At 58.5% G+C, this 12,364-nt stretch overlaps 1 long non-coding RNA gene across 2 annotated transcripts; it reads left to right on the top strand.

Annotated features, from left to right (window-relative positions):
- Positions 1-382: 382 nt before the first annotated feature.
- On the top strand, positions 383-12,153 carry LOC138846448 (uncharacterized). 2 transcript variants are annotated; one of them, XR_011383938.2, is made up of 4 exons: positions 396-492; positions 8,981-9,192; positions 10,558-10,772; positions 11,887-12,153. It is a non-coding gene; the product is annotated as an uncharacterized LOC138846448 (long non-coding RNA). The 2 variants fall into 2 exon arrangements; XR_016224514.1 differs by lacking the exon at positions 8,981-9,192 and having other exon boundaries at positions 383-492.
- The last annotated feature ends 211 nt before the right edge of the window (positions 12,154-12,364 follow it).

Consider the following 12,364-nt stretch of genomic DNA (forward strand, 5'->3'; position numbering starts at 1 on the left):
GGCAGGCAGTGGGTAGACTTGACCCCCGCACACACCTGGACCCACCTTTTGGAATCATTGCGGAGCCAAGCGCTTTGACATTCTCAGGCAGAAACTCCTTGGGTTCCAGGTAAGTAGTGCCGCTTCCATGGCAATTTGGCGGGCCAATCAAGAGCTGTCTGGTTCAAAGGTTATCCTGTGTCTGCGCTGTTGCGCGGCGCTCCCTGGGAAATGGCATTGTACTTAGCGATCTCTTTTCCCACTGTTCGTAAGGGAACTACAAAGACCAGAATCCTCTTCGCTCACGCTTGGGAGCGAGTGTCGGGGCAGCCAATAGGCACTCAGAGGTATCCAGGGCCCGGATCTATGGGGCGGTCAGTAGCCACAGAGAAGGCGTTGATTGGGCGCTTTGGGTCGTGCGGTGCAAAGGTCTCCTGAGGCGTGCGGAAGGAGGGTTTCTGGGCTGTGCCGCGAGGACTTGCGGGTTAGGGTCTCGGGGTGCCGGAGCAGGCGGTAAGGATGGGGCCTGCAACTACCCCTCGTACGGACATCACCGGCCGGCTCACGGGAAGCCCCAGTCCGTGGGAAAGGCGGGCAAGGACCCGGTAGGGGTGTGTGTGCGCTTAGTGATGGAGGCAGCGCGGGGCGCGCCGGGCACCCAAAGGAGGTGGGTGCGGTTGGGGAGGCCTGGCTGGACGAGGGGCGGCGGCGAGAAGCAGCCGGGTCTGCCTGTGCGCGGAGGGGCTCTGGTGGTGCTGGACACGGTATTGGCCGTTCTGCATGGATTAAATGCTGGAAAATTTTCTTGGCCACTTAAAGAGCTTGGTCTTTGTCCTGAGGGCGGTGAGAAGCCGCGGGAGAATTCCGGGTAGGGCAGGGATACGGCTCAGCTTGCTGTGATGTGGAAATAAACGGACAGGAGTTGGATCTGGGAGTCCAGGGTTGGCGGCTGTGGCTGGGAGGAGGATTGGGGCAGGTGCGCGGGAGGCGGTGCGGGGAGGAGTTGACGTGCTGCCGGGGAGAGGGGGATGTCTCCGCCACGGGCAATGGGGCCTGCGCATTGCAGATGAGCGGTTCAAAAAGGTTTTGCGTGATCAATCCTAGGAGGCACGCGCTGTTCCATCTCCCTTCCGCGGATGGTGATACCGAGGGCGAGCAACATTAAGTGACTTGCCCAGGACCTCGTGGCTAGGAAGAGGCCGGCTCAGGGGCGGGTGGGCGCGGGTGGGCGCGCGCGCGCCATTCTCTGACTTAGCAGGGTGCAGGTGAGCCTGGAGACCTCAGCAGGGGCCAGATCAGGTACAGGCGGCAAGGAATTTGGGAGAGGCACGGAGATGTGGGTCCCATTTCTGCTTCCAGCCTAGGGCCTCTCCCTTGCGATACCCTCTATTGGCTCTTGGTATCTCCAGAGTGATCTCGGTCCAGTTGAAGAATCTGTACCCTCCGTGTCCGATGTGGTAAACGGCAGCTCCTTCCTGGTTGCTCCGGGCTCAGACATGGGAGCTGTCTGACGCCCACGTCAGGTCCACTAGCGGGCGTCTTCACCATGTGTTCAGAACCTGACCACCTCTCTCGGTCCCTACACTCCAAATGCCAGGGTCCTGCTCACCCTCATCTGCACAGGCCATTGTAGCAGCCTCCTCAGCGGTCTCCCGGTTCCCACCCCCACCCCCTGCAGTCAGAGGGACACAGGCCTCGTCCTGCCCCTGTTCAGGACCCTGCATGCCTGCATCTCACTCGGGGTGGGAGCCGGAGTCCTGTGCAGGGCCCCTGCCCCTCACCACCTCTCTGACGTGGGCTGCTCTCCTTGCTCTGCTGCAGCCACACCGGCCGCAGGGCCTCTGCACTTTTGTTCTCCTTGCCTGAAACTCCCATCTCAGCATCTCCCAGAGAGCCCAGACTCATTCTTCACTCCCTTAGGTCTTACTCAGATGCCACCTCCTCCTTGGCCCTCCCTGACCAAGCCTGTAGACCTGAACCCTCACCATACGCATCCATTCTCCTTCCTTCCACTTGCTGCTTACTGTTATCCTATCAGCATGTAGCGACTGAGGACTGATTTCTTCTGTTTATTGTCCGTCTCCTGTGCCTCCCACTGCCGGCTCCGTGAGGGCGGGTGCCGTTGTCTACTTCATGCTCTGTCCCCAGCACCTGGAAGGGTGCCCGGCACACAGCAGGGGCTCAGTCGTCATTCACCAGATAACGAGCAAAGATCTGGATCCCAGCATCCCCCGGGGCCCCGCCACGCCCAGTCCCCTCTCTACAAAGAGGCTGCCTCAGAGTTTGCCGCGGACTCAAGACGTCTGGCCTCTGCTTCGTGCTCAGCACAGCTGAGAACAGATTGGTTTTCCTGCCTCAAAGGAGGTCCCAGGTGGGGGTTCAGAGTGTCCGATGCCCGCACAGCGCGCAGTTGCAAAGACGGATGGAAGGTGCTGTGAGAGCGCATTCCCATAGGATAGCTAAGCCGGGCCCCGAGGCGGTGGACAAGTTGGTCCTGACGCTAATAAGCCACCGTGGGGAGCGACAGCAGAGCAGGAGGCCGGGCCGGGCGGCTTCTGTAAGGGCTCTGGGCCTCACCCGGCACTGGGAGCTGAGGAAGGACTTTCAAGCCATGGGAGGGAGCACGCACAGTCAGTGGAGTATTTAAGGCGTCCGGGGAACTGGCTCTAGGTGGAATCCGCTGTTTCCACGAGGTTACAATGCCTGCAGTGAAGTCAGCCCCACTTTCTCTTTTTCCAGTCAAGAAGTGGCGTTGCCTGCCTTCCCCCGGAAGCCAGGCCCAGCCCTGTGCTTTGTCTTGACCAACCGCTTGCGCTGCAGGAGCCTCGGGAGGCCTGGAAACTGCTCTCCGCATCGGAGCCCTGCCCCTGCCCAGCTGCGCCAGCTGCGCCAGCTGAGGTGCCAGGCGTGCTGACGCCGCGTGGGGAGAGAGACCTTCCTGGGCCCCGCAACCTCAGCCTGCCCGAATGGCACATTCCTGAGCAGAGAAACGGTGGTTCTTTGATGCCCCTGGCTTTTAGGGTGATTTGTTACCCCCCTTCAGCTAACTGAAACAAGGCGGGGGGGGGGCATGGGGCTGGAGGCAGGGCCCCAGCAGGGAGTCAGTGCTGGGAGGATGGCTGGCCAGGGTGGTGGTGGGGGAGGTGGGGACGGGTGGCCTGATCTTGGACATGATTCGAAGGCAGAGGTGCCGGGGTTTGGGGGTGTGGACGTGGGTGAGGAAAAGCAGTGCAGGGCTGCCCTGTGTTTCCAGCGGGCGCGCAGGGCGGGAGCGCCAGCAACCACGTGGGGACGGCGGGACGGAGGCCTCACCGGCACTCCCTGGACCAGCAGGGAGCTGGGCTGGACATGCGGATTTGGGAGATTGGCACATCCGCAGTACGGCAGTTCAGGGTGAGCTCGCTAAGGGGGAGAGAGCAGGGAGAGCCGGCATGAGACGGTGGCACCAGGGCCGCCTGGGCAGCGGTGGGGGAGTCACCGTGGCAGTCTGGGCCCGTTGTGAAGGCGGTGCCCCCTTGGCTTGGTCGTGGATTAGGACCGAGAAGCGTGGCCTGGGGCCTGTGAGAACAGAGTGGAGTCGGAACAGGGGACAGCGGCTCCGGTTCCTCCTTCCCAGAGCCCTGCGTGCTCTGCTTCCATCGCGGGCAGGTGGGCTGGCCCGGGGCGGGGGGTGGGGGTTTGGGGGGCTCCCGCGCCAGCTCCGCGTGACCGTCCCTCCCTCCCAGTTCCCCAGCGAGTCTTCACACGGGGATTTAATTACCTGCTGTGGTCAACGGGCTCCTGCAGCCATGGCTGGGGCGGGGGGGAGAGGGGGATGCAGCAGGGCAGGCACCCCACATTGCCAGCCCCATGTTCCTCACAGCTGGGGTGCTGGGGACATGCGTGGGTGTGGCAGGTGGCAGGCTGGGGAGTGATCTGGCATGATGGGTGGGTGTGTGGGTGGGTGGGACATTTAGGCTGCCTCAGGTGTGTCCTGGACTGGGGAGTGGGGTAGGGGATACCAGCAGGGGGTTCCGGCAGACTGGGCCGAGAGAGATTAAGGGCCAGGTTGAGAGACCTCAGACCCGGGATCTGGCTGCACACAGGTGTTCCGGGGCAGTCAGGGAAGCAGCCTTACCCCTAAGCGGAGAGGGACCCAGTGATGGCAGAGACACGGTGCCCTGGTCCGGGGGGGAGGCAAGCCTGTCTGGTCGGGGGGCCGGGCTGGGCCTGGCCAGGGCTGTGGGCTCGGAGATGAGACCTGGAGGGTGCTCGGGAACCGGCTGGCATCAGCCGCCTTTTCACTGGGTGATACACGCTGAACGGTGCTTTACTGAGCAGTGCGTGAGCTACAGGAACTCTCGGGCCTGCACCCAGCTTCCGCTCACCCTGGCATCTCACCCACTTGCAGTGTTTGCCAAAACCAAGAGATGAACGCTGATACTTTTACCAAACTCTAGACTGCCCACATCTCACCCGATTTCCCGCTAATGTTCCTTTTCTGTTCCAGGATCCAATCCAGGATATCATTTACTGCTCCCGTCTCCCCGGCCTCCTCCAATCGGTGATCCTTTCTTGGGCTTTCCTTGTTTTTCGTGACCCCTATGGTTTGGACGGGTCCCGGTGAGGTTTCAGTGGGGATCTGTCCGGTATTTTCCTCATCATACCGGGGCTTGGGGGGAACCCTCGCCGAGGTGCCGTTCACCTGGGTCACTTAGTAAAGGTAGGCGCGGCAGGCTTCTCGGTGGTGGTGGCGCGTGGTGCCCCCACGTGCTGCACTTCCTGGCGGGAGGAATGTCGAGCAGTTGGTCTTGTGAGGCAGTGCGGGCGTCCCGTGGTTGGCCGTGACTTCAGCGTCCACCAGTCGGCCTGGGCTGGCAATGACCGCCGTGGTGGGGTCCTGGTGGCTTTCTTTCCCCGCCTTCCTGCACGGGAAATGTGTCCTGTCCGACTTGCACAGCTGTCGGTTTCTATGAGCGTGGACTGGAGGGTGCTGCCTCTACTCTGGGTGCGACCAGTGTCGTCGCTCAGACTGTCCAGCCTTGGGCCATCGCAGCCCCTTTCAGGGCCGCTCCCATGTGCCCCTCTTCCTGAGCGCCTCACCGTCTGGCTCTGCCGCGCCCTCCCTGCCCCTGCTCCAGGGGGCCCGGTGCCTCTTCCTAAAGGATGTGTTAGGGACCGGGGTCTAGGCGTGGGCTGTGCGCACTGCTGTTGGGGGTCCCTAATTCTCATTCGCAGCCGACACAGCTGGGAAATGCATGTATGTGTGCAAACCCGTGTCTGTACACATGTGTGTATCTCTGTGTAAAAATAAACACGAGTTCATGCCGGTATTTCCACCCCTAGTCCAGTACCAGAGGGTTCAGGCGCACCTCCTACGGCCCTGCCTTCTGGTAACCTCTTTCTGTGACACTGAGGAGCCCGGCTCAGCGGGCCTGTCCCCTGCGCATCTTATTGGCCATCTTGGAAAAAATGGGCGGTGCTGAGCGCCGCGGCCTGCTGCACGCACACTGTCCCCCGACATCTCCTATGCTGCTCTGTAGGCGTCTGTTTTCACCGATCCCTTAGATGGGGGCGGGGGGACTCTGCTGTCTTCTCTGCCCCTCCCCCGGGGCCATCTCACTGTTTTGTAGCCTGCTTCCTGTCTGTGGACGGGTGACTCCCACTCTCTGGCCTTGGTCCTGACCTTGTCTCTGAACCCCAGACCTGGGGAATCCTAAGGCCTTGTGGACCCCTACTCCACCCCCTGGCTACCATGTGGTCCTCAAAGTCCACTAACAAGTCACCACCACCCACATTCCAAACCTCCTCCTCTCAGCCCCTTCATTCTCCAGGGTCCCAGAGACGGTCCTGGGGGCCGCACTCTGGTCGCCCACCTGCCCACGCCCAGCCAAGCCCAGCCCAGCCCCCAGGACTCCTGGAGGCCTCCCACCCGCTCCTTGTCCCAATTACCTCTCAGCCTCCTCCCAGGCCTCCATCTCATCCTTCAGCCCAGTGAAGCCCGCTGCTCAAAGAGTTAACTAAGCAGGAGATGAAATAACATTGAATTTCAGCTGAAGTGGGGAAAGCTGCCCAGAACCCCATCTTTTAGTTCAGACAGTTGTGCGGCGGTGGGGGGAGCGGGGGTCGGAGGTGAACTTCGCCTGCAGGAGCCCCGGGGAGCTTCCCTGGGACTCAGGCCACCTGAGGGCCTCCCTTCGCTTGCGTCATCACAGATCTGACCGACAGAAAGGATCTCAGCGGGGTCCAGGGCTTGGGGAGACCTGGGGCGCGCTGTGTGGAAGGGGCAGTGGATCGGCAGAGTTCTCCCGCGCGCCCTGACGTCAGGGCCCGCTGGGGCAGTGGGTTCGGAACTAGGAATCCTCGGCGTGGAGACACTCTGATTCTGGCCCACGTGCGCTCCCAATGACCGCCATCATCCCGAGGTGCCTTCCTCGTGCCGGGCCGCCCTCGGCCCCTGCGGGGACTGAGCCACCTCGCGCAGCCTCGGGTAGCCGCTCTGGTCCCAGTTCCGCAGCCAGGAAGTTCTGACTTGCGGGGTCTTCCCTCGCACGTGCCTTCACCCCCTCTCCGCGTCCCACCCTGCGGAGCGGCTGCTGCTCCGCTCTTGCGTCGCGTGCTCTGGGCTTGCGTGGCTTCCTCTCCAGCTACGAAGACCCTGTTACCATTTGTAAAGGAGAATATTTTTAGCCTTTCTTAAGGGAAAAGGCCAAGCATACGTAAAAGCAGAGCGGCCAGCCTTCGCAGCGCCAGCTCGCAACCGTCCTGTCTCAGCCATAGCCTTTCTCTTTCCCCTGCTCAGTTACAGTAAAACACGTCCAAAAGTTTTATTAAAGAATTTTTTTTTCTTGGAAAAGACAACCTACAGTTCCTTAACTCAGGTCAGTCCCCGGCTGGCACGCTGGCCCCCTCCCGGCTCCTCAGCTCCACTTCCCCCTGTTTTCCAAGTGCGGACACGCCTGCACGCGGTGACAGTGCTGTCCCTGGTGCGCCTGCGCACGAGGAATAGCTCCGGCCCTGATGCGCCTGCGCACCGGGAGGGTCTTTGTGCCTGGCGCGCCTGCGCGCCGGGAGGGCGCTGTCCCTGGCGCGCTTGCACAGAGTGATGCCCTGTCCCTGGCACATTGGCTGTAACCCTAGACTGCAGGCGGCTCTCCGCGTTGCTCTGAGGCCTGACTTCTTCCTGACCGTAGGCAGGCTGGGCCGATCTGGCAGCCCTGGAGGACATTTAATCCACTTGTGGCTTCTTGCCTCAGTCGTGGCCTCTTCCCTTATTTGGGGTATTTTCTGGATCCCTCTGCACTCGGGCCAGGTCAGGCCGCCTTTGGCACTTGTCGGCCACGGTGGCTGGGGAGCTCCGTACTCACCGCCCATCTGGGAGCCCCCTCGCGCGGGGGTCAGTCTGTCCCCGAGCTGTGTCCTAGCGTCGCCCAGGCGCTCAGTAACCGTGTGCTGCGTGGACGGATGATGTCCAACTTGCCGTGGGCAACAGAAGCCACGGGAGTGTTTCGCGCGGAACGCGACCCGTTTGTCGCCCGCTTTCAAGTCCCCTGGGATCTTGTTCAAGTGCAGATTCCGCTTCATTGGGTGGGGGTAGGGGCCTGAGGACCTGGGTGCGGGACAAGCTCCCCCATGCCGCGCTCGGGCTGCAGGGTCTGGCTGCGCCGCGCAGTGCGGCCGTTGAGCACCTATGTGTGGCTCGTGTGGACGCGTGTGTGTGTAAAACACCCTCCAGATTGCAAAGACTTGGTACAGAAAGAATTTATATTGATCACATATTGATATGGTAATATTTTGGATATACGGAGTTAAATAAAATATATTACTAAGAGTAAACTCACCTGTTTCTTTTTGATATGGCAGTGGGAAATTTGGAAATTTGTATTTGCGGCTTATATACGTGACACTTGGGTTTTCCTGGGACTGTGCTGGTCCAAAACACTGCAGACCCCCTGTCACCTCTAAGAATTTGTACCCCTGTTTCCCTCTTTCTGGAGCACCTCACTTTCTTTTAAGTTTTTTTTTTAAAATTTTTTTAAAGATTTATTTTATTTGTTTAAAAGTCAGAGTTACACAGAGAGACAGAGACAGAGAGAGGTCTGCCATCTGCTGGTTCACTCCCCAGGTAGCCACAATGGCCAGAGCTGCACCAGTCTGAAGCCAGGAGCTTCTTCCAGGTCTCCCATACAGGTGCAGGGCCCAAGCACTTGGGCCATCTTCTACTGCTTTCCCAGGCCACAGCAGAGAGCTGGATCGGAAGTGGAGCAGCCGGGACTCGAACCAGTGCCCATATGGGATGCTGGCACTGCAGGCGGTGGCTTTACCCGCCGTGTCGCAGCGCCGGCCCCTCGGCATAGCTTCTCGTGATCAAGCTGCACAAGTGCCAGAATGCCACTTCCTCTGCATTCTGTTGGCCAAGTCACTCACTAAGGACAGCGCGGCTTTAGGGGTGGGCAAGCCACCCTCCCTTGGAGGGAGGAGCCCTGCGTGTGCCACAGCGGGTGTCTCTGACTTTCTTCTTATCGTTTACTTATTTGAAAGGCAGAGTAACAGAGATTTTCCACCTGCTGGTTCACACCCCAAACGGCTGCAAAGCTGGAGCTGGAGCCAGGCTGAAGGTGACAGGGATCCAAGTCCTTGAGCCATAATTCACTAACCTCCCCCCAAAAAAATTTAGCAGGAAGCTGGGTCCAAAGTGGAGCAGCTGGGACTGGAAATGCTACTCCAATGTGAGATGCTGTTGCCGCAAGTGCAGCTTAACCCGCGGCACCACAACAGCAGCCGCGCACTCCGACTTTTCACAGTCAACCGTGATCATCACCAAGAACTACCCAGCACGCATCCCTTCCTTTCTTCCCTCTCCCCAGACTTCCACCCACTCTGCAGGGCTCCTGGTTGGAACCTGCGTCTGGAGGCAAGTGTTCTCTTGGCTTAATTCATGCGTCTGCCCCAGATGCTGACTTTTCTGACATCCTTGAAATGTTTGTTTTTAAAAGTTAATTAATTTTTATTTATTTGAAAGGGAGAGAGAGAGAGAGAAATCTTCCACCCACTGGTTCACCTGTCAAATATCCACCTCTCAAAAGCTGAGGCTGTGCCCGGCTGCAGCCAGGAGCCCGGAACTCCTGGGTACAGAGATGACCGCCTGAGCCACCGCTCACTGCCCCCGGTCTGGAGGTGGCAGGAAGCTGGATTGGAAGTGGAGCAGCCAGGTCTTGAGCCAGGCACCCCAAGGTGGGTTGTGGGTACCCCAAAGCAGTGGCTGCACCTTGCTGTGCCCTATACCTGCCTCTGAGAAGTCTGCCTTTCATTCTTGATGCTGGTAAGGGCTTTTTAGCTGGAATATACGGATGCATCGTGTAAAGTATGCAGAAGTCCAGTGTGCAGCCGACTGTGTTTCCACATCCTGCTCTGTGGCCCTGGATGTTGAGCTGAACAAGCCAGGCAGTCACCTGTCCTCGTGCTGTTCACGGTCACAGTCGTCTCTGAGGAGAGTTCTGCTTCCCTGGGATGTTTCAAGACATTCAGGTGGAGGAAAATACTAGAAAGTCTGCCTGTAGCCACGCTCAACTCACCCTGTGAATATGCCTATGTTAGAGCGTGTTTTATATCGTGCATATTAATACAGTATGACCCATAAGTGACAGATAAGTGTGTGTATGTGCACACGAATACTGGAGATATTTTACTAATGGGGGACGTGATAAAAACTGAGGCTCTCTGGCCTCAAGTTGGGGGCAGATGGATAAACAGTACCATGATGTGTGCTACAGGGGAGGTGGCACCGGGCCCCCTGGAACTGAGAATTAAGGTTGGGGAGGGCATTCAGGCTGCTGGCAGTGGGAGTGGGGGGTGCAGGAAAGCCGAGAGCTAAAGGGTGAAGTGCAAGTCTGGAGCTGCACAGGCACAGACCCTGGCCATGACCTTGTGCAACTGCTGCTGCACAGCCCCCAGATCAAAAAGCAGAATTAATCTCCCCCTCCCGGCCCCTTCCAGTCATTACTTCCCTGTGGCATGTGCTTTACAGAATGCCTTTAGCCGTGTCTCCCATTCACCTGCTGTGTGTGCCACTCCGCACTGAGAGGTGGAGTCCTTGACCACTCCCATCAGTCAAGACGACCAAGGGAGGATGCTGGAAGTGACACCGGCTGTCTTCTTCTTCTTCTTCTTTTTTTTTTTTTTTTTTTTTTTTTTTTTTTTTTTTTTGACAGGCAGAGTGGACAGTGAGAGAGAGAGACAGAGAGAAAGGTCTTCCTTTTGCCATTGGTTCACCCTCCGATGGCAGCTGTGGCTGGCGCGCTGCAGCCGGCGCATCACGCTGATCCGAAGCCAGGAGCCAGGTGCTTCTGGTCTCCCTTGCAGGTGCAGGGCCCAAGGACTTGGGCCATCCTCCACTGCACTCCAGGGCCACAGCAGAGAGCTGGCCTGGAAGAGGGGCAACCGGGACAGAATCAGGCGCCCCGACCGGGACTAGAACTTGGTGTGCCGGTGCCGCAGGTGGAGGATTATCCTATTGAGCTACAGCGCTGGCCAGACACTGGCTGTCTTCTGAGGCTATGTCCTAACAGGGTGGCTTCTGCCCGGTTCCCTTTCTTGCAGTGCCCACCCTGGGAACCTGGCCGGCCTGCCCGGGCCACTCTGAGAGCTGATATGCCCACACCCAGCACGCATGCCAGACACACGAGTGAGGAGGCCTTCACGATGACCCCAGCTCCAGCCGCCGTCTCACTGTAGCCACCTGGGAGGCCCTGAGTGAGAACCACCCAGCAGAGCCCAGCCAACTCTGAGACACCAAAGTGATAATAGTGGTGCTGGTGAGTTGCCATTGGTCCAGCAGAGATTGTTTATGTTGCCTTGGTAACTGATGCCCTCCCTCCCCCCAAAGGTGTCCACCATGCTGACTTCTAACACCGTGCGTTGTTTTAGCTCGATTCTTCACATAAATGAAGTGATACAACACATCAACCCCAGGTTTTTTCTTTGGTTATGATCTCAGTGCCTTGCCTGGATCCATTTTTTTAAAACATTTTGTTGTTTTGGTTTTATTTATTATTTATTTGAAAGGCAGAGTTAGGGAAAAAGAGAGAGAGAGAGAGAGAGATATCTTCCATCTGCTGTTTCTCTCCCCCAAATGGCCATAACAGCCAAGGCTGGGCCAGGCCTAAGCCAGGAGCCAGGAGCTTCATCTGGGTCTCCCACGCGAGTGCAGGGGCCATCTTTGGCTGCTTTCTCAGGCCGTCAGAAGTGGAGCAGTCGGGACTCCAACCAGTGCCCATATGGGATGCTGACACTGCAGGTGGCAGTGTTGTGCCACAACGCCAGCTGTTTGTTTTTTATTTGAGTGGCAGAGTGAAACAGAGATCTTCCCTCCACTGGTTCACTTCCCAGATAGCCACAGCAGCCAGGTCTGGGCCAGAATGAAGGCAGGAGCCTGGAACTCCATCCAGGTCTCCTCCATGGGTGGCAGGGGCCAAGCACTGGGGCCATGAAGCACTGCCTTCCCAGGTGCATCGGCAGGGAGCTGGATCGGAAGCAGACATGTGAGTGGCGTCCCAAACCAAGGCTTAACCCTCTGCACCACAGTAGCCCCTGGGTCCATCTTATGGGAGTTTAACAAGTTGGGCTCATTTTGGCTTCCTGTTGTTCTATCCTTTGAGGACTGTGGGCTGTCCAAAGTCTGTTGAGTCCCAGCACCTCCGTTCCCCTCTGTGTTTGATGTGTGTTGGATGCAGTTGAACCAGCTTTCTGGCCCTCCACGGTAACCACAACTCAGCCCTGCCCAATGAGTAGACCCCATGTCCCTGGCAACCATGATGGTTAAGAAATGGGCCCCGGCGCTGTGGCGCAGTGGGTTAACGCCCTGGCCTGAAGTACCGACATCCCATATGGGCGCCGGTTCTAGTCCTGGCTGCTTCTCTTCCAATGTAGCTCTCTGCTGTGGCCTGGGAAAGCAGTAGAAGATGGCCCAAGTCCTTGGGCCCCTGCACCTGTGTGGGAGACCCAGAAGGGGCTCCTGGCTCCTGGCTTCGGATCGGCGCAGCTCCAGCCATTGCGGCCATCTGGGGAGTGAACCATCGGATGAAGACCTCTCTCTCTCTCTCTCTCTCTGTCTCTTCTCTCTCTGTGTAACTCTGACTTTCAAATAAATAAATAAATCTTTTTAAAAAAAATGGGCCTGTGACCCACACCCAGCAACGGCAGCCAGGGTGCAGGAAGCAGGGAGACTCCTCAGCTGGTGGCAGCTGAGGCCAGAGCTGCTAGGGCCCAGTGTGAAAGGAGGGCGTGCCCAGGAGTGAAGACCACACAGAAGAACCGGAGCTGAGAACTGGAGGAAAACGGGGGCGTCAGGCAGACTCCCGCTGCCTCCATGAGCTGGGCCTGTACATACGGCATTATCTGGAGTCTG

The sequence above is a fragment of the Oryctolagus cuniculus genome, chromosome 18, assembly GCF_051225735.1.
Source record: "Oryctolagus cuniculus isolate XC-2025 breed Fujian yellow rabbit chromosome 18, ASM5122573v1, whole genome shotgun sequence".
Taxonomy (NCBI): domain Eukaryota; kingdom Metazoa; phylum Chordata; class Mammalia; order Lagomorpha; family Leporidae; genus Oryctolagus; species Oryctolagus cuniculus.